We start from the raw sequence: 20134 nt of genomic DNA on the forward strand, positions 1-20134 counted from the left end.
TATCAACAACTTGGTTTTCATTGTCCAAGTAAAAATCTGAACCCCAGGAGCTGGGTTAGGAAGAGAATAATACATGTATTCTCTCGGTCAAGCTGGGTAGAGAGAGATGTTTTTCATTGTTTGTTTGTTTTTTTAATTCTTTCTTTCTTTTTATTTATTTATTTATTTATTTTTCCTTACTATTAAGACAGAACACAGTTGTTCTTCCAGATCTCTCCTATGGGGAGGCAATTTTCCATTATAACCTTTTTTTTTTTTTTTTACCATAGAGAGAACTTGAGTCTGGACAAGGGAAGCTAGTTTCCATCTCTTGTCTCACAGTGATTTGGTTAAAAAAGAAGGAATGGGTAAAGGCTAGATCAAGAGGATACAGAAATGAAACTACTCCCAGCATATTAGAGAAGATAAAGAAATACCAAGCACAAAGTCCCCACGGCCTTAGTCTCTCTGAACCAGACTTTGCTATGTTGGTGTCTGCAATTTCATTTGTTCTTAAGTTCTAGCTTAGACTGACAAACTTTCAGCCTCTTATATTCTGGTGTAGGTAATTCTTTTATCTCTCAGAAGCCCGGGTCCTTATTCATATGCATCAGTACAGATACAATGTGACTCTCTTCTCTCACCTTTGCCATACATTTCACCAGGTCATGGAGTCACGTGACAGGAAGTGGCGAGTGCCCACTGATGGACGAAGACTGGCTTTATGGGCTTTCTCTCAACAGCCCCTAGAATCACCCCCCTGTAAATCCTGGGTGCAAAATAATTGTTTCAAAATGACACTACTGGGGCATCTTCATCTATGCCAGGACTGGAAAGGAACCAAAATTTCAAAAGAAAACATGGATTTTAGAAGTATAACTTGTTTTCTGTGTAACCCATCTTTTCAAGTATATAAGTTGTATGATGAGCCCATGACAGAAAACATAACACTCTGTGTCATCCTCAAATCATCCCCGGATCGGGAGAAAGCCAAGCACCCATCAATCCTATTAGAAGAACCACAGGAAAAGCTTTCTAGTTCTTTCAGTCAATTGAGTTCAAATCCTTTGCAACGATTTATCTGTGGGATCTCCTGTTTATGAGCTTGGGAAGATGGGAAGAGGTAAGCCCTGGAAGGTCAAGTGCAGGGCACTCTGTCTGCACGTCACCAAGTATCCATCCCCACTCCTCATCAATCATCAGCAGCAAGTCTCCTGAACCGCTCAAAGTCTCTTACCTCGGTGTCCCTACAACAGAGCCGTGGAGAACATGGAATATCTGTTCAAATCCCTGCTTGTCCACTTATAAACCACACAACACTGGGGAAAGTGGCTTAACTATCCTGAGTCTTGGTTTCTATGTTTTATAAATGAGCATAATTATAGCTTCCGCCTCCCTGAGGTTGTAGTGAGGACAGACTGAGGTAATTCATGGGGATCGCTGCGCAGGATGTGCATACAGTGTTGTGCTCAGTGCACAACAGCGATTGTGAGAATGCTGCCCCACCCTAGTCCCTAATCCCCGCTTCATCATCTCTGCTGTAACCCCCATCCTGCTGGCCTCCCTCTTTAGGGTCTCTGTTCCTTCTTTCAGTAATTCTCCATGCTGTTCCAGAAATCATTTAATAATGCATTCAACACATCACTCCCCTACTCCAAACCCTTCAGAGGCTCCCTAGGGGCTAGGGATTGAAGTCCAAAGCCCTGAATTCGGCATTCAGTGTACTCCACAGAGTCCTGAACTTACTACCCCGCAGGCAGACTCTGTCCGCTATCACTTGCTGGCATACTGTGCTTGGGCAAACCTGGTCTGTGCTCTCACCTCCTGTGTTTCTGTTCGCATGGCTTTCTCTAGAATGCTGAGATTTGACAGTCAAAAAGCACCTTGCCAAAGGATTTGTGGAAGATATGAGAGTCAGACCGTTTTAGAAAGGACCCCGAAGGCCACTTTACAGATGAGGAAACCGAGGTTAATTGGCTTGCCCAAGCTCCCGTAGCTATCCATCAGCAACGTCAGATGGCACTAAGCTCGTCGGCCTGGAGGGAGGGAATCACCTGGCAGCCTATTAGGGGAAATTCGTCAGCAATTGGCAGCAAACTTGCTGACAGGCGATCCTTCTCCGTTCGTGAGAAATAAAATGTTACACAGCCAATAAGAAAAGGACACGAGGCATGACTCTCTAAGTGAAAACTGGGGGCCTCTCTGGCTTGTAATGCAAGGCTCGACAGCAGCGGGGCTGGTGGGAGAGGGCAGCTGAAATAATTCCACGGGACCCATCCTTCACGTCAAAGACACAGCCTCTTTGGCTACATTAGTCTCCTGACTAATGCTTCCAAAGGCACTGCTGAGATTTGCTGAAGTTGAAGATTCTTTGCGATGTTTGCTAGAGCAGCAGCGATGAATAAAACACAAGAATCATCCATGCATTATTTCGAAGGCAAGTGTGCCCAGCTTTAACTGCTACATTGCAATTTTTACTCTAAGATAATAATACTAATAGTGACACTTCATTTATATACTGCTTCTTAGGTTCCCAAGAATAATAGAACAATGACAACTGTATCTTAACACCACAGCCGTGTCCATATATGAAGTCGGTAGGGGAGCAAGCCGGTTCAAGAACAGTCTCCCGTCACTGCTGGGGTGCTTTAGGTCAAAAGGTTGTGAATTGGAACTGTTTGCAGAAATAACCTCTGATTTTTCAGCTTGGGTTTGGATTTCAAATACAGTTTTGCTGCTATTGTCAATAAAATATTTTATAGTACCTTTAAATATGTGCTTAAATATTTAAAACCTTAAAATATGCATGCTTTTATAGAGAATAGAAAGTTGATACCTAGGGCGCCTGGGTGGCTCAGTGGTTTAAGCCTCGGCCTTCAGCTCAGGTCATGATCTCAGGGTCCTGGGATCGAGCCCCACATTGGGCTCTCTGCTCAGCGGGGAGCCTGCTTCCCCCTCTCTCTCTGCCTGCCTCTCTGCCTACTTGTGATCTCTGTCTATCAAATAAATAAATAAAAATCTTTAAAAAAAAAAAAAAAAAGAAAGAAAGTTGATACCTACTAACACAGGTGCCCACCCAGCTTCACCTGTTCGGTTAGGCATCTGTGGTTTTTGGTCTGGATGGGTGTCCATGGTGACCCATCAGGGAGCATCCCATGGAAATTGAAATGCATGGCTCCAAGAGTCCCAGGCAGCTTGGTGATAACAGAGTCAGGTGTGGCCAGTGGTTCATCAGCCACAAAATCAAAGTCATTCTGTGTTCCACTACCTGGCCCATTAGACAGATCTGAAATTCTGAGCTTGCTCCGAAGGCTTCCCTCCCTGAAAGGTGATGCTGATTTCTTTCTCTTTTTTGTTTTTTAAAAAATGTATTTATTTGAGAGAGAGAGAGACAGACAAAGACAGAGCAGGAGCAGGGAGGAGAGGGAGAAATAGACTTCGGCTGAACAGAGAGCCTGGTAACTTTGGGGCTGGATCCCAGGATCCTGGGATCCTAAGCGGAGCCGAAGACAGACACTTAACTGACCGAGCCACCCAGACGGGGTGACGCTGATTTCTGACAAAGGTCGGTGAGGAAAGTTGTCCTGGGATGGTATGAGGCGAACTGCAGAGACAGCTTATATCTGTGTGTCCTTCCTGCCCCAAATCGCCCAGCTGTAAGCACTGACAACTGCCATGTGATCATTGTCTCCTTGGGTCAACACAGAGCCCATGCTGCCAGGACAGCGTGGGAGCTGTCCCCTCCAGAAGCTAGGATATGACTTAGGGAGACTAGCCCATTTTTATGGGGGGCATCTTTGACACTCCCGTGAATGCTTGGAGAGTTATGTTTTCCTTCCTGCCTTCTCCAAGATGTTTGGCTCTGAATTTCGCATACACCTCACTACCTGGCTGCCACTGGGTTGGGGAACCAATTTGGATTCTTGTCCCTATATCTGGCTTTAGCTTCCTCTGGATAATATTCTCTGGGAATTTAGCATTGGTTCCGTGGCCAGCATCCACGGGCCACTTGCCCACACAACCTGCCCCGTCCCTTCCAACAGATCTTTGGCCGTCCACGTGACTAGCTATTGTGCTGTCTGCCACAGCTTCCCACAGAAATCCATCTACTAAGCTATATCAGTAGGCTTCAGCCTAGGTCCTGAAATTTTGCCTACTTCTTGCCCAAATTAAACTATTCAATGTTTAATAAAGGCTGCCTCTGTTCTACCCTCACACCCTAGCATCTAATTATCAACATTCCCTTCATTCAAAAGGAGCTCAAAAGCCAGATACCCCACTCAGTACTGCCGTGGGTAAGATTTCTCACAATAGTCTTGCAAAATGAGCAGGGAAACGAAGCCTTTTGGGTTTCTTAGTTCAGTGCTTAGTTCTTAGTTCAGTTCTTTCAGTTCTCAGTTCAGAAACGGACTTAGGGTAGCACCATTCTTCCGGGAAGGCTAGAGAAGCAGGCTCGGAAAATGGAGAGGAATGCCAAGAGCCTGAGACAGCCAGATCACAGATAAGACACTCCCATGGAACAGGTGGGTGAGGACCCCAAAGTTGTCTCTGCTGGACACGGGCTGTTACAGCTTTGCTCTACCACCCCGGTGGCCCCAGAAATCAGAGACTGGTGCAACCACAGCCACAGCACTCAGAGTGAGTGCTTCATGGCCAGTGGTTTTGCGTCTGTATGCATTCATGTCTGCATATATATATATATATATATATATGTGTGTGTGTGTGTATATATATATATATATATATATATATATATATATGATACTGAATCCAGATGTAAAACACACGGGGAAGTTAGTGCTGAATCTGTGTTCTAGTTTCCAGGAGGGCCAGGGAAGCCACTCTGGTCCTTCAGGCCTCTGGAGCGGAAGGAGGGTTCTTCTCTCTACGGAGAGTCTTACTGTGAGCTGTTCTCCAGACACAGGAGGGGGTCCCACTGCTCTGCAGCCAAGCAAACAAGCAAACCAGATGACAGATACGCATGCCCAGGAACGACTAACATGTAGAATAGTGTATTCTAGGCTGTTGAATCACTGAAAAGGGAGTGTCTTATTTAAAAAGTTCCTGCCCCTGCTCCTTTACTGTTATTTTTACTGCGGCTGTTGTTTTGTTTTTACCAAGCGAGGTTGGTAACTAAGTAAAGCAACTCATAGAACTGAGACACCAGTGACAGCAATCACGTTCTGTGCACTGGTCTAAGCATGTGTATGTATTAATAGTGTTTGCTACCCGAGCCCCGGTATAAGGTAGCTATTACTAACCCAGCGTTTGGATGGGGAAGCGGAGGAATGGCTAAAATGATTTGCACAGCTAAGAAGGGACAAGGCCAGCGTTTGCAGCAGGGCAGTCTGACTCCGGATCCCGTGCTAACAACGGCGGAAGGTGCCTGTCATGTCTTAGGTGCACAGGGACAGGTGGGGAAATGTGACTTAACAGCAGCACATAAGGAAAAACAAATAAACAAACAAACTATGGAGCATAAGTCCTCTGGGTGATGTGACTGGCAATAAAAGCTAATGTGATGTAGCCTCGGGCTGCAATAAAAGAAGCGTGGGGAAAGAAGGGTATAGTCTAGTGTTTAGCTGCCTGGAATTTTGTCTTCAGTCCTTCCCTCCGCAGAGGGCTGAAGCAAACATGAATAAGGTGTTCACGCTGGAGATGTGAAAACTGGGGAGAAGACATCCTGGAAGACAGTAAATACTGGGTAACCAATGTGGGAGAACTCCATCCATTCTGCGTAGCATCAAAGGCTTGTATCAAAGAATGTGACCTCTGGAGAGACAGTTTGGCTCCATAGAAGGAAGTCTTTCTAATAGGAAAGTTCCCCATGCCTAGATGATTTGCACTAGGGGTAATGCACCCTGTATCACTAAGGATGCCCCACCATCATCAGTACATGGTAGCCACAAATGCCTTCCTTCCCCAGACCACCCTGGATCACCGCACTGCTTGGGACTCATCGGCCCTGTGGCCCCACTTATGTGTACTTCCTTTGCTGCACTAAATGTTTGCAGCCTTGAACATAGTATGTTTGGTACCACTGGTATAGCAGCTCCCGGAGGGAAGGCCTTAGGACTTGACTATTTCTATGTGCCCAGCCCAGAGCTTTTCATTAAAGTAGTTGAAAAAGAAATGGGTTTGGGATCAAGTTCAAGCCACACCCTGCCAGGGAGCCCTATGAACGCTTGCCAGAGGTGACAAGATAAGATGCCACTCTCCTTTGTTATTGAGGCACACATAGGATGGAGATAGTAATGATAGGGACTACAAGGTAGGACAGGCCTGAAGGCCAAGGTCAAGTGCTACAGTTTTCAAAATATTATCTATCAAATGGCATTGGATTGGTTGACTATGACTTCCAAACAGAGATTCACGGAAAGTCCCATTTATAGCCGTCATAACTTAACTGCCTAATGACATAAGAGGTTATATCTTTCTGTGGATGGATGGATAGATAGATAGATAGACAGATAGACAGGCAGATAGATAATGGACCTAGTGATAGGTTTAAATAAAAATCAGACCACCAGTAAAACTAGTCTAAAAAAAAATTGCATGTGGACACTGCTAAGAGACTGAGTTAAGAGCCAAGCTTGCCCAGTTCTTGCTTTATCTGCCCTAAATGAACATGTGATCTTCGGCAAATCGTGGCTCCTCTCTAGGTCCTTGGACCCTTATCTCTAACTGAAGGTTGGCCAGAATAGCTGATAAATCCAATGACATCACACATCTGATTCTTACTTGGTAAAGTAGAATGTCTACTCCTCACTCAGGAAGTAGTAGGTCCAAGTTCTCTGTCACCTATTTTAATGAAAGGCTCTGGGCCTATGTTTTTCAATTACTTTGCAGAACACTGGGAATTCAGGGTTTTTTTCAGGTTTTTGTTTTGTTTTGTTTTTCTTTGTAAGAGCCTAGCAATAATCTTACCCGTTCAGAGAGTCACTATGGGTAAGTCTCATATTATATAGAATGTTCTTAGCCCAGTGTCTGAAACTAGCTAAATGTACAATAAATCCTAGATTTTAAATATTATCTGATACTGATTTTCAAATATTTGCAGGGCTGTCAGGAGGAGGAAATAGTGATGGAGAGCAGGGGCAAAGAGTAACTATTGGGAGAAAGTTACAAAAGAGGGGTATTTCACGTCCTCCTGTGATGGGGAGTTTTAATGAACAGAGTTAGTAGTCATGGCTAGCGTGATGGGTTCCCTAAGAGGTAGTTAGCAGGCTGTCATCAGGTCATCTACGAAGCTGCAGGATTAATGACAAATAGAAAACAGGCAGAAAGAATAGTTAGACCAGAAGATCCCAGAAGTTCCTTTTGTAGATAGGGGCACGGGGTCCGAGCAGTCAGCTCAGGTCTCGCTCCAGCTGTTTTTCTCTAGAAATCTAGGGGAGCCCCAGCTTGCACACACAGCAGAAAGCTTCTAGGCATGTGCATTCGGAACATACTGGGGAACCCAGCTTTCCTTCCTCAAGCCCCAGGAGCTTAAACAAGGGACCAGAACCCTCCCAAGAGTCAGTTTTCCCATGTGCACAACAGAGATGCTCATACCCTCCCCACAGGGTGAGTGCGTAGAATAAATGAGGTCTCAGGTACAGACCTGGCACATGGTAGGAAATCAACAAGTTGGCTCTTCTCCCTTCCGTTTTCAAGGCAAACACAGGGAGATGTTTCCTTTCCTTGCAAGGGATACCCAGGAGGGATTTGGGGCCTGGGGTAGAAACACATGACACAAGAAGGCTACAGATGGGACACAGCAGGACAACCCGGAAGGTCCAGGAGCCTTGGAAAGCCCAGGCTGATGGTGCCACTGAGTGTGAAAACAGTTGGAAAACCATTAAGGGCTGGGGCAGGGGGCAGGGGCAATGGATGAGGGGGTTCTGTCATTGTCAAGGCTGTACCAAATCACTGTGCTTTGGCCTGGACCTTAGGAAGACCACAGGCAGGCAACGGCTTCTCCGGCCGCAGTCTCTTCATCAGTCAGAATGGTCACTGCTCAACCCCCTTAAATTCCCAAACTACTTTAACCTGAAAAACAAACAGGAATATGCTTGAAATGGAGACGATTTATCATGGGGCTAATTATCATTTAAGCTAGTCTGGAATAGTAATGAGCCCCTTTTAAATGAAAGCAGACCCTGTGATGAATATCTCAACATCACACGCTTAGCAAACTTTCCCAGTAAGATATTACTTCAGGGCAACTTATCAGGCAACCCGTATGTAGAATGAACAGACAGAAAATGCAAAGGTAGGAGAAGGAGGCAAGCACTTTTCAAAAGCCATAATTATCTCTAAAATCTCAACTGCCTCTTGAATATTTTAAATGGAAGAGGGACGGATCACTTAAACTTATGAAATAATTCAAAAAGAGGGAGGCACTAATAAACAATTCATCCCTAATTGGGAGAGGCCTCCATGTAAAGGGAATCTTCAGTGTAGGATTTTGCGGTAGTAATTATAAGGAAGAACTGCTACCTGCCACCATTAGTCTCTAAAACCAAATCCCAGGTCTGAGAGGACGAAAGGACTGAGTGTTTGGTGAGGGCTTATCATGAACCAGGCACTGCACTCCATTCTTACTTTATCGTCACAACAATTCTAGGACATGAGTATTATTACGGTTTCCATTGCAACAGATGAGGCGTCTGAGTCTTAGAAATGTGATGTTCCTTAATCTCGGTCCCATAGCCTCTAAGCCCTGGAGATGGAGCCGAGAAGGATCCAAGGACTGGGCACGGCTGGAATTAGGGTGAGTCAGGTGAGGCACGGTCCTTGGGCACGAAATGTAAGGGCTTGCCAAAAAACTCAGTAACTAACATGAATAATACTGTAATGCGGTATTTTAAAAACCATGTTGAATGGAGAAAGTCCGTGATGATGAACAAAATATCAAAATGCTAACCAAAGACAAGATCTTGTTCTGCTGTTGCACGCTCCTCACCCTCATGTCTTGCTGTCTGAGTCGTTGGGCCAAGCCTCAGGCTCGGGGATGATGGAAGTAGCCTGAGTGTTCAGGATGGAATTACAGGTAACACGTTCCCAGAGATTCATGCTGGGAATGGTTTGCACAGCACTATACGCCTACCCATGCTGGCATCCGTGCTGGTTCTTACACAGAATAAACACCACCGGTGGCAGGGACGCAACTCCAAATTCTCACTGTTTGCACTCACTGGTGGAGCCTAATGGTGGCGGAAAAGAGATCTCATGCATCTAAAACTAAAACCAGGGAGCAGCCTCCATCGCTCCCCCGTTGCTATGTTAGGTAATCATCATAGCGTGGAAGACACCACACCCAAAGCCAGTATCTTCCAGAAATTCCTGCAAATTCTTAATGAGTGAAATCATGCTAGTGCAGAGGACCACGTCATGTGGATTTCTGGCAAGGAAGGGGATTCGTGGAGGAAGTGAAGGAAGGTTTTTCTTCACCTGCAAAAACCAGAAAAGTTCAAGAAAAATTCACAGGGTACTGTGAGGAGTTCTCAGGGCCAGAAAGTAATAGAATTTAAGACCCGGGCCACGGTTCGCGGTGGCCTGTAAAGCTGTTTATGCCAGCTTTCTGGATTCAGGACCTCATATGGGTCTCCAGGAGTGGAGATAAAGGAATAGGGACAGCAGTCTCTGCCCCACCATCAGCAACAGCACCATTAGCCTCTCTCACACTCCCCCCCTGCCCCCCGCTTCCCTTACCTCTTTTCCTCCTCCCCCTCTCATCCTCCTATCTCACTTAATATCCTGGCATACCAGATTCTCTGCCTGAACCAAAACTTTCACCTGACAGACCACGAGAACGATGATTTATCTCAATAAGAATTCTGGACCTCTGCAACCGTCTGATGACTAATTAAACCAAATAACCATGAAATTTTGCCTCCAGTTCTAACAAACATGCATTATTCACAAGCACTTACAATTTAAAAGCACTTTCTTTTTTTTTCAGTTAAATAAACTGTCCGGTGGTGAGTGAGCATTGGTTTACAAAACACTTTGTCTTACTTTCCACTGAGTTACTTAATACTCCTTCCCATAATCCATTTGCATTGATTCCTTCTTCATCAACGGCCCCTTGCATTCCAACACACTTGGAGCTGCAAGGAACTGCACTGCTGACTCACCAGGGAGGCAATTGTATTCAGTTAAAAAAAATACAAATAAGAATCCACTTAAGACAGTACTTATTTTTTTAATAGAGCTTTCCTCTTAATTATAATATAGCGCTAGTGGTTTTTTTTTTTTTTTTACATTATTCTTCTGAACTTTCATAATGACACTATCCAACAGTAACAAATATAAATTCGTGCAGCCTGAAATATGCAATTTAATCATAAGCAGTAATTTCCATATCACTGAGGGGAAAAAAAAAGTCAAATGATTAAACTCTAGTGCATGAGGACCAATCTTGAATTAAATTTTACTCTCTGCTAAATTTAGGGTTGTTTTTTTTTTTACAGCAATATCAAGAATGGTTTAAAGGTAAGAGTAAAACATTTATGGTTCTATTAAATCCCCATGCCCCAAAGTGTTTACCAAAGATCAAAACATTATTCTTTTTTTTTTTTTTCAAATTGGAAATGTCTTGCAGACTCTTCAAAACCTCTTGAAAGAACAGGCAATGCTACCACAGCAATCTCACTAATATTTCCCTTCTTTATTCATTCGCTTCCCCTCAGAGTCTCAAATGATGCTCTTTCTGGCAGGGAGAAAAAAAAAAAAAAAAAAAGGCCAGAAAATCCTCCAAGATCACAGCCTCAGTGAGAGCTGACCTAGTGTCTCATTCAGCCCAGACCTCCCCCCACCCCCTTTCCTCGTCATCTCTTGCTCAGAGAATCTCGAGTTAGGAGATTTTCCAACTTTCTAGTAAACTGCAAGGTGGGAAGGAGAGGCTGAAGGTAACAGATTCACCAACTAGAAAGATGTTAATCCTGACAAACTGCTCAGGCGGTAGCCTGAACCATAGCTAGATTGAATTCGGTCTCTCCTGAGAGGGCCAGACAAGGCTGGTGGTAACAAAACCGCTTTTCATGGTGCCCTCAAAAGCAGATGGGCCCCATGCAGAAAGTTGGAGAAGGGCGCCATTGCCCTCTAGTGGCCAGAAGTGCAATCTTCCGCGAAGGAGCCCATTTCCAGAGAGGCACAAGGCTCTCAATGTCAGGGTAAAATTATAGCAGAAAGATGTCTAATTATCCTCCTCGAGTGTTTTCTTTAGTTCTTCCTGCCCATAGAAGAGGCTGTGGATGGCTATCACAGTAATCCTGATGGACTCCTCATGGATTCTTAGTACTACTGGTGTGCCAGAATTTGTCCAACTTTCTCCAGCTTTACTTTTTTTTTTCCTTTTTAACATACCTGTTGACGTTTCTCCCCTAGCTCACACAGACCAAAGATCTTTACATGTTCTAGGAGGAATAACATTGGATTGGAAAGGTTGACAACCCAAATGCTTGGAAGATCTAGAATGGAGGCTCCTAACGAACTAGGTAACTTTTTTTCTGAAACAATGACTAATTTCATAAGAGGGAGGAAAAAAAAAAATCCCAACCACATTTCAATCCCTTAAATCATTGGCTGGTGAATTTACACAGTGCTCAGATTTTCTAGGAAAAAGACTACGGAATTCAGGCATTCGGCAAACTTAACAGTTTAAGAGAAAATGTTTGCTACCTACTTTCAAAGTCCATAGATCAGTGTTTTATCATTATTAATGATAAGGTACGTCTATGATCAAAGTGAAAAAAACCAATATTGAAAATAAATAAACAAAATGGTTATACTTCTTGAACATTTGCCTACATAAATGTATTGAAAATGGAGGAAAATTAAAATCAAACCTGCGGATCTCCTTTAGATGTTTCTAAAAATAGATCTGAATATCACAGATCAAAGTTTATGTGAACTGTCAACTTCATAAGTCACAGACATTCACAGGCAAGGTTCCGAGACACACTAAGCTCATGGGAGTGTAGTTCTGGCATTGTAAATCAAGCCTTGAGGTCAAAGTCATGGCGTTTCCCATATGAGGGTCCCCAAAACCAGAATCTTTACAAGGCAGCCATGTAATTCTATTCAAAGAGGAAGAAAAACCATGAATTATGAAGACAAGTCCATTAAAGGAGCATGAAATTGATCTGTATTCCCCCAAATCATGGCATGGGTCTCCAAACCTGCCCCCCCTCCTCTCACAAATAAACAAATATACACATCCACTGCCACCCCTGCAAAAATAGAACTGTGACTTTTTTTTTTTTTAATTCTCAAATTAACAAGATTGCATCTTAATTGAAAATAGAATTTAGGTTTCTAGTAATTTTACTGTCTGGTGTTCTGATAAGAATGCTGAACATAATGGAAGTTCTGAAGTGTTATCAAGATGGTCCACTGCTTCAATTAGAACTATTTTAAAATCCTATTCTTTCTAGTAAGCAATAAGCCCAGTTTGAGTAAATCTACATGTTTGGGCCTCAACAGATGATCCAGTTTTAGTTCTATTCATTCTCCCTCCCTATCCCCTAACTCCAGGGGTGTGTGTGTGTGGGGGGGGGAATCCCTTTTTTTAAACAATGTAATAAAATGGCCAGCTTATGCAGACTCTGAAATTACAACAAAAATGATCGTAATAATTGTTACTAATCATAAAGCCTGGCTGCAACCCATTTTTAAGGCATTAATTTGCAATGTTTCAAAAGTAAGATCTAAAGATAATTCCCACTCAAGCCAATTTTCCTGGCCTGTAAGATGCCATTCCCTAGTCTGTACTTGAAATGTACTCACATTTCTTTGTACTAGGCAGGATTTCAGTTTTGCATGGAGGTTTGAATTCCAGGGCCCACTGGCCAACTCTAAAACTTGGAATCAGAGCTTAGGAGTAAGGAACTTTAGTGACCAGGAGCTTCAGGATCTGTCTGGTATGGACCACAAACAACTCTGTCCCTTTGTTTTGCAACTTTTATTCCTTCCTTCTGCTAGAAGGAGACCAGGCTCCCTGCAGCTAGGGTTGGGCTGCGACTACTTCTGTGTTCTGGTGTCTGCATTTCGGGTATATAGGAAAAATAATTCCGGGATTAATGAAATGAAGGTCAGCCCCTTCTCCTCTCCCATGGTGTTAGGATCCAGCACTCAGAGCCCAGCCTGGCAAATGCGCTGATGCGATGCTGGTTGATCCTCGCCCCTGAGACCACGTCTACAGTCCCATTCCCCGGAAAGCCAGACACCCCGCAAAACCATCGATGTCTGCTGCAAGCCCAAGTGATAAAGAATTGATCCACCCTCTTGCCAGATTAATCATCGCGTCTTCCCTCTGATTAAAAGGAAAACTTACTCCCTGCTTCATATTAACCTGCTAAGAAAGATCCGAAGGGGAAGACAAGGCAGGCACGATTTCAGAACCACCCGAGCAAGATTTCAGAACCACCTGAACAAGATTTCTTTTGGGGGAAACACGAGGGAAGACTTTTGACAGATCTAGACCCCAACAGCAGGGTTTCAGGAACAACCCTCCACCCCCATCCCTTAGGGACAATCCGTCCTCATGCAGGGATGGCATTATTAAATAATTAAAAGATGCAATTTCTTAATAGCAGCGCGATGGCCCATGAAATTCCTGCTGCATTATCAGCAAAAGCAACAGGGCTTTTTCGAGCATCTAGAAAACCTCTCACCCGGGAAAGGGAGGCGTGTTGTGCACCCCCCACCCCCAACACACACACACACACACACACACACACACACACCCTCCCGCCCAAGCGAAAGCTGGGCCTTGGCGAGAAAAGGATAAGGAAGCGTGACCGGGGGGCCCTCCCCGACCCCACTTTCTGCGGGGACTCCTTTCTTCACATAGCGAAGCGGGCCCTCCTTACAGCTCTGCCCGGCTCGAGCGGGGAAAGGGTGCTCTCCTCGCCGCCCTTCCCGTCCTGCCGGCTAGCGTTCCGGGCAAAGCTAAGGGAGGAGGGCCGTGCGTGCGGGGAGCGGGAGAGGCTTGGCGCGCTCCGGGAGGAGGCGCAGGCTTAGGGCACGGCTTGGTTCGCAAAGTTAACGTTGACCCTGGCAGGCTTCGCAAGCCCCAGGCAAGCCGAGTCCGAGTCTGAGCCGCGCGCGGACCTTCCGTTGGGCTGGCGGGAGGTAACAGGCGGTCCCCGGAGCTCCCGAGCAGACTCCGGCCGGAGAGCCGGAGCGCGCACCGCAGTCGGCCGCCCCTCAGCCGCAGTCAGCGGACCCAAAGATCGCCTATTAAAGTGCGGGGCCACAGCCGATCCGAGCCGGGTGCTTCCCGTTTTCCCCCGGCGGTCGCGCAAGGAGGGCTGAGCCCGGGGAGCGCTCGGCGGGGACCGGGAGAAGGGGTAGGAACCCTGCAGAGCTCGGTCACGTCGCCGCTTTCGGAAAGAGGTGCAGCGCGGGCCGGCGGGCCGGCTCCGCGCGGGGGGCGACTTTCCCCAGAGACCCGACCGCGGGCAGCCGGCGCGCCCGGAGCGCAGCTCTGCAGCCTCTGCCCCAGCCCCGCGCAAAGCCCCTCTCCCGCGGCCTCCGCGCAGACCCCAGAGGAGGCCGAAGCGGGGGAGAGGTTGGAGCGCACATCTGGCGCCTCTGCTCTCCGCGCCGCCCGCGCCCACAGCTGGCTGGCTCCCTTCTCCTTTTTTGATTTTTAAACAAATCTTCTTACCTCCGCCCCCCTCCCGTTTCTGCGTTGCATTAGTGAAATCTTCTCCAGTCAGACCTCCTTCCCCCCACCCCCAGACATGCTCATCCAGAGACACCCCCCCCCCCAAAAGAAGCCCCATTCAGTCGAAAGGAAGGGACTGGCGGCAAGCCTCACCTGGGGCCCTGGAAGGTGGGCGCCAGCTCCGGGCCGTCGGTCCCTGGCACAAAACGAGCGCAGCGGTATCAGCCCCGGCCCCAGTCCGGGTCCCATTCACAAGTCGGCGGCGGCTGCGAGCGGCCCCCGCGGCATCTGCTCGCGACGCTCCCCTCGGCTGGCGGCGGCCGCGGAATGAGCCGCCGAGCGCGCTAGTGGCAGGAATGAGAAACCGGGGGGAGGTGGCGGGCGGGGTGGGGGGGGCCGGAGGAGGAGGGAGGCCGCTGCTGGGAGGGAAGGAAAGGGCGGGGGGCGGAGAGGAGCCGAGGCCGCGAGACGCGGCAAGCTGGGCCTGGAGGAGGCTGCGGGGGCCGACCCCGTCCGCGCCCCTCCCCCCGGGGGCCCCACGGATGCCGACCCCTGGATTCGCGGCCGGGCCCGGGTCGCTGCACTCTGGCTCCCTTGGGGCTCAGAGAGTCTGGAGCGACTGAAGTTAGGCTCCAGGGACGCACAGCCAATCAGGGAGGGCGGCGGAGGAAAACCGGGGAGGGGTTGGGAGCCCCTTTTTCCTCCTTCGCCCAAATCCGCTCCAGCTGGCCAGGCTGGGCCCTTGCCCGGGAGGCCTGGATGGTGGGTTGGAAGAAAGCATCGCCCAAGCGGGGGAGGCAATCGGGAATTGTCTTTCCTCACTCTAGCACCCCACCTTCCGAAAATCCCTCCACGTCGGCGGCTTTTGCCCTGTGTCTCCCCCATTTCTCGCAAACTCTGCTCGGGGCACGGGTAGGGAAACCTGGGGAGGGAGACTTCGGACTTGGGAAGAGCCACGTCTCTCTCTTCTCTCGTTCCCCCCACCCCCGCCTTGTGAGGAGTGGGGCGCAGGGAACCTTTCGCCAGAGCCGGTCTCGCTCCCGCCACCCACCCCCGAGGGTGCCGGGGCCCCCGCCTCAGGCAGGTACCAGCGGCCCCCGCAGGCAGCGTCACTTGTTGCCTCAGGGCCCCCTCATCGCACACCCGCCGCGACTCTGCGGGAAGTGCGGCTCTGGGGGCGAGAGGGCCTGAGGGTGCTGGGCCTGCATCCTCCCCCAGTCCTCTCTTTTATCCCTCGAGGAGGACCCGTTAGAGGGAGAGAGCGCCGGGCCTCTTCCTGCCCTCGCGGAGTCGCCGCAAGAAAAGGCAGCCGGGGTCAAGGCCTCGGAATCACGCCGGGGACTGGGCGGGACGCTCGTGGTACCCGAAGCGGCGGGGGCACCCACACACTCCGCGGGCCTGGTGGTGGAGGGAGGCGCCTGTGACCCGGTGGGATCCCTGGCTGGAACAAGTTTCCAGGGTAGGGAGGTGGTGGAAAAAGAAAAGGCGGAAAGACAATGAAGACGCCAAGGGAAAACGGGGGAAAGGAATTTCCAGGAGGGACGGGGATCAGGATGGGGAACTGGTGGAGAGGTGACGGGCCGGCATAGGGCAGGGTAAGCAGGGCGCGGAGGGAGAGCGCGGCGACGGGCGTGAAGCCGAGGAGTTAACGGAAAACGGGGATGAGTAAGAAAGACTCGGACGGTCCACGAAAGGGAAAGGCAGCGGAACGCCGGGCGAGGCGGAGGAGCGACCTAAGCCCGCCCAGCGTCGGAACGGGCAGTCTAAAGGCCGCGGCCACACCGCGGGCTGCGAGCGCCCGAGGCTGGGTGGGTTTGCTCCGCGCCCCGCAGCGTGCGCGGGGGCGGTGGGCGGGGCGGGCTCTCGGGGCACGCCGCCCCTCCCCCTCGGCGCGCCCGCCGTCTTCGCGGCGTCCGGGATCCCCCGGCCCCGGCAGCTCGCGTCCGGCGTCCGTCGTGCGGCCGTGGCCTTTAGTTTGCGCGTTCCTCCGCTGGGGAAGGGGGTCCTAGCTTTGCACTGCCTGGTGCCTTTGCTCCTCTGCTCCCCTCAACCCTCAGACCTCAGAGGCCTCAAGGTGACAGGCCTCTGGACACTGGACAGCGCGCTCCGCCGCCGCCCTCACACCAGGTGCGAGCGACTGGCAAGGCCAAGGAGGCCCAGCGCTTCCGCGGAGCGCGCGGGTGAGTCGCACGTGGTACCAGCCTCGGCCACCTCCTCAGGCTGGACCCTGACCTGAGTCCTTCTGCTCTCTAGCTTCCTCTCAGCGCCTCTGGTGATGTCTTTTCATCTGCCATTCCCGGGTGCCCTAAGCCCTAAAACTTTTCAGTGAGTCCTAGGCGGTCGCCGCAGGTCCCCTCGCTCTGGCGGGGCATAGCGACGGTGATGGGGTCCTCACACCGCGCCCCCTCGCTGATGAATGAAGTTACACCTACACCGGAGAGAAGTTGTACTCTCCTTCAGAGCTGCCTGGATTTTGCGTTTGTTCCATTACTATTGTCAGGATTTTCTCATCATTTCCGCTTGGGCATAAAAGGGACCGCGAAACCATCATCAGTCTAATTACACGTACACAGAGATGACCAGCATCTGTGATGGAGAGGGCATCTGTTGATCCATGAGGAAAAACAAACAAACAAACAAACCACCCTCAGTTAATTCCGTTTTAGAGGCATGTTCAACAGGAGGAGCCTGGGCACATGAGATTTGGTATTAGATGGAAATTTGCCCTTCATTTTCTGTTCGTTTGTTTTTGTTTGTTTGTTATTTGTTTTGGGGAGGACTTGTTTTAGGCCATCCCAATCATGAAAGATAATATCAGCTGATTTTAAAGGTAAGGTAAGAATTTGGTGGATTTCTACTTTCATAGCTTATCTGAATCAGTTTGAAACCTAGTATCTAGCAGTGGTCCGTAGCCCTATGCAATATTGTGCCCCAGCAATTCTGGGCCTGTAATTCTACTCAAGAGAGTGGAAAACATCCACACAAAGCTATGTATCTGAGGTTCATAGTAGCGTTATCCCTAATAGCCAAAATTTGGAAATAACCCCATATACTCATCAACTGCCAAATAAACAAATGTGGTATATCCACAAAATGGAATAGTATTCAGCATTAAAAAGAAGAGAAATACCGATGTGTGTTACATTATGAATGAATTTTAAAAACATGCTAAAAGCCAGATACAAAACCACATATTGTATGATGCCTTTATATAAATGTCCAGAAAAAGCATATTTATAGAGACAGAAAGCAGATCAGTGGTTGTCCTGGCTCAGCGTATGAATAGGAATTGACTACAGATGGGCATAAGGGAACTTTGTTTGGTGTTGAAAATGTTCTAAAATCAGATGGTGGTGGTGGTTGCACAAATTTACACATTTAACTAAAATCCAATGAATTGTTACTTTAAAAAAGGCCACCTTCCACCCTCCCCCCAAACCTTTTATACCTTTATTCCCTATGAGGCATCTGTGAGAGTCTGTGACCTGCATTTGAGCCCTAACTTGGGGCGGGGGGATTTTGCAAGGCAATTTTAGAGAAAAAAAATTTTTTTAAGAGTTTTAGTTCTTATAGAAAGATAACCATACGTCTATTCAGTAAGTTCTATTTTGGCGCCTGCTTTGGAGAGTCTTGTAAGTGTTAAAGCAAGTTAATTTCCCCCTTTCACTCTTCTAAGTGATTAATTCCTGGGAGCTAGAGTTAGGTATTCCAGTTTGTGACATTTTAAACACACCTACACATAGACACAGTACAAAGTGCACATTTCAGAGGGGATTTTTTTTTTTATGACTATGTTAGGATCTGCCTTAGAAATCCATATCAAGCACTTGGGTGGAGTATTGTGTGATTACAGTTTAGATTAAAAAAGGAAAAGAGAGAGAGAGAAGAAAGAACCCACTGACAGCTTAAATTAAAAGATTCAGTTCATCTGGGCAGCCAGAAGTTTGGGTGTTTATCTTAACTTGCCTCACCTTTCCTTCACCTTGTTCTTCAAGGGAGGAAGCCAGCGTTCATCACCTTGCTCTGGGGCCAGGATTCAACAGCCCCTTAAGCTTCCTGCCTCTTCCAGTCCAGACATAGATGAGGCCCAAATGGCCCTTTGCCTGTCTTTGTCCTTGTCAGCATGAGGCTAATAATTTCCTGTTGGTTCCTTCATCAAAGGTACCAGGCTCTCCTCCCTTTGATGTGCCTCTCCTCAGACTCTGAAGATAGCCAGGCCCTGCTGAGTCAGTTCCTTGTTTCCACTTAGAAGCTCCAGGCTTCCCCAGGTCTTCTCAAAGCTTCTTGCTCCAGAGGCATCCCTCGGTATAAGGTGTAAAAAGTGAGGCAAGATCGAAGAGGGGAGGTGATTTTATCAGTGGGCTCCAATCATGCCTTCTCTAGGCAAAGGGAAAACATTGAGAAAGATGGAGCAGGAGTGCCTTTTGTGAACCAACATTTCAGATCAAGGTGGCCACAGCTGGGTCTGCAGAGCAAAGTAGAAAAACCACAGGCCTTTGATCTGTGTCTGATTCTTGGTTCTGCCTCTTATTAGCTGTATGATTTGACTTGACTTTATCTCCAAGAGATTCACTTTCCAATTCTATAAAATGGGGTTTATTATCTGTGCCTAGATTGTTGCAGGGATTAAATGTACCCACATATCTAAAGCCATCAAGACTGTGCTTAGAGCAGAGACTCAATAAATGAAAGGTGTTAATTACTGTTATTAATTAGGAGGTCTGGTTAGTATCATACCTTAAATGCCCTGAGCAAGAAAGGAGTCATATTACAATTATGAATTATAATAGTCACGGATATTAATCTTATTTTAAATGGTGTTAGTAGTAGAACATCTGGCCAAGAGTTTTATGGCAGTACAAAGTTTACTGACACTGTAAGACCCATCTGAGGTCGTATTAGAATTAGATGTGCCTACCCTGGGGACAGGGGCCCTGTCCTGGATTTGCCACAAATTCTGTGAGTTACCCTGAGTAACTCACTGCCTTTCTCTGAGCCGAGCTGTAAAGGAGAGCTCACCCAAGATAAGTTCAGGGGAGGATCCTTCCAGAGCTGACATTCTGGCGTTTTTTAAGTCCTACACTTCATTATAGGGAGAGCATCTCATAGATGCAGTTCCCCTTTTCACCACTAGGAGTAGTCAACCAGGCTAAACCCTGACTCCAGGCAACCCCCTTCTCTGAAACAGACCCTTTTCAACTCTGACCAGTAACATTTCTTTGTTTTCCTCCCTCACTTAGACTCTAAGTTCCCCAAGGGCAGGGATGATATCCTTCTGATTTAGGCCTGTATCCTCAGCACCTGATATATTAAATATAGAAGTTCAGTAAATATGATAAATTGATAGTTTGTTAAAAACATATTTTGATTAAATTAAGATAGTATATCAAATGTCTCCATAATAATACTAGGTTATAGTATCCAGTGGCTTAAAATAACAATTATTTGTTCTCTTCTATGGGTTGGCTGGGGTTGCCTGGTCCAGACTTGGCTAAG

The 20134-nt window shown here is 47.6% G+C and overlaps 1 protein-coding gene across 1 annotated transcript in view; it reads right to left on the reverse strand.

The window, feature by feature from the left end:
* The window catches only part of CDH11 (cadherin 11), a 147976-nt gene extending 132975 nt beyond the window's left edge, over positions 1-15001 (reverse strand). The window contains exon 1 of the mRNA XM_004744300.3: positions 14792-15001. The gene's annotated coding sequence lies outside the window, so the exon portion shown is untranslated. The remainder of the gene's footprint in view (positions 1-14791) is intronic.
* Between the last annotated feature and the right edge of the window lie 5133 nt (positions 15002-20134).

This window comes from Mustela putorius, unplaced genomic scaffold, assembly GCF_011764305.1.
Source record: "Mustela putorius furo isolate JIRA1106 unplaced genomic scaffold, ASM1176430v1.1 tig00000174_pilon_pilon_pilon, whole genome shotgun sequence".
Taxonomy (NCBI): domain Eukaryota; kingdom Metazoa; phylum Chordata; class Mammalia; order Carnivora; family Mustelidae; genus Mustela; species Mustela putorius.